At 37.6% G+C, this 1853-nt stretch overlaps 1 long non-coding RNA gene across 1 annotated transcript; it reads right to left on the bottom strand.

Moving 5' to 3' along the window:
* Positions 1–967: 967 nt before the first annotated feature.
* LOC149596254 (uncharacterized) lies at positions 968–1565 on the bottom strand. The gene is made up of 2 exons (XR_016379350.1): positions 1289–1565; positions 968–1218 (listed from the first exon to the last, which is right to left on the bottom strand). It is a non-coding gene; the product is annotated as an uncharacterized LOC149596254 (long non-coding RNA).
* Positions 1566–1853: the final 288 nt, after the last annotated feature.

A 1853-nucleotide genomic window follows, 5' to 3' on the forward strand; every position in this document is an offset into this window, starting at 1 on the left:
AAGCGCATGAGGAAATTTTTTTTCACGCTTAGAGGATAGGCAACTCCCTATCTTCGACGGCAGCTTATTCGATATTTAATGTGTTACAGCTTTGGTTCTGTGTGCTGACAACATACGAAAGAAATATTTCGAGACAACAGACAAAAAAATACTCATCTTCAGGATTTAAAATGTCGAGGTTTTAAATAATGTAAATCAGTATTTCCTTTGTCTGTTGTCTGCACGCACAAAGCTACGTCAATGATCGCCACTAAGCCGCTTCAACATAGAAATCTGGGTTTGCGCGTGCTGACAACCAAAGCTGGAACAGATTATATATCGAATAAGCTGCCGTCGGAGATAGGGAGTTGCCTATCCTCTAAGCGTGAAAACAAATATCCTCACGCTCCTCCTTTATCCCTGGTGAAAACATTACTGAAAAAATTCTACCCTCTCGTGGAACCCTTAATTACCATCATTAAATTTACTATTTAAATTAAATAAAATTACTTAAATAATAAATACATTAGCAAAATATAATTATTTAACTTTAAATCATCACGATCAATTAATTTAAATTATAATGCTAAAAATAGATAGATGGCTGGCTATATAGCTAGATTTGAAAATTTGATCTTGCTGAGGTTGCATAGTTTTACAGACTAGGAGGATTCATACCATTTACGAGAGGAGGCCCAGCTTTAAACTCACCCAGTGAGTCAGTGTAAACAGGGGTAAATAACGAAAGGAGTTAGAGACGCTAGCTTCCGTAGTGTAGAATACAGTGGGACTTTCAAACGTAGACACAGAAAAGAGAAAACGCCTCGGTCGCGCCGTCTATAATTCAAAATAAGTATGATATTTTCCAACCAATAGCGTGGCAGCAAAGTTTCGAAAGTCATGCTGGGATATCGATTTCCTCCTGTCTGCTAGTTTTCGTCTGCTACTTTCGTCTGCTAGTGTTCGTCTGCTTACGACTAAGTGACAATTAGGCTTAGAGTAAAGTTTATTCATTAAGGTGCACTTGAATTAGAAACATGCAATCTTAAAGTTGGTAAATTCCTTTTTCGATAATGAAATGGAATTAAAGTCGTTTTTGCATCCTTCAATACAGTTTTAGTTGTTTTAATTTCTTTAGTCACAGATACAGTCGATGATCCTGATCCCACAGTTCCCACTGGCACTGACTCGGAAAAATCACTAAGCCTTAGCTCACTGGGCCGACTCTGTAACCGCGCACTTACGGCAAAACAAGTTTGAACACATTTTGAGGATTTCCCCGGCTTCAAATTGCAAATTGTTGACTTACCTTTCTTCTTTAAATCGCTGTTTACTCGCGATTGAATATAATAACTATATTGGGTTGATTTATGAGACGACTTCACAACATCGACACCCGCCATTTTACTTTACCCAGAATACCTTGCGGTGCGAGATTTTAAGGCAAAACTTTTAAGGTTCTGGTCTTATTTACAATACAGTTCCAAAGATGGCACTACGTTAGTTACAAATTCTATGACGTTTCAAGGTCCCACTGTATTCTACACTACGGAAGCTAGCGTCTCTAACTCCTTTCGTTATTTACCCCTGGTGTAAATAGTATGAATCCAACTAGTCTTTAAACTATGTATTCTCCCTTATTATCTTAATGTTAATTTTTTTGAGGAGCTTAAGTTGTAGATTTTTTATTTGATTTATTCATAGTAACGTTATTTTAACCACCAATACCAAGAATTTATTTACTATAAGAATGCCTAAGTAGCGAGATTTTACGCTTCTACTCTTACGCCGGTGTTAGTGGACAAATAAGCCCCACCCATTTCATGTCCGTCATTGCTCTGCTCTTTCCTATTGGATCCCGTGGGGATTGGTCA

The sequence above is a fragment of the Phalangium opilio genome, unplaced genomic scaffold, assembly GCF_054372755.1.
Source record: "Phalangium opilio isolate 3A_F unplaced genomic scaffold, DU_Popi_V2 ptg000390l_1, whole genome shotgun sequence".
Classification (NCBI taxonomy): Eukaryota; Metazoa; Arthropoda; class Arachnida; order Opiliones; family Phalangiidae; genus Phalangium; species Phalangium opilio.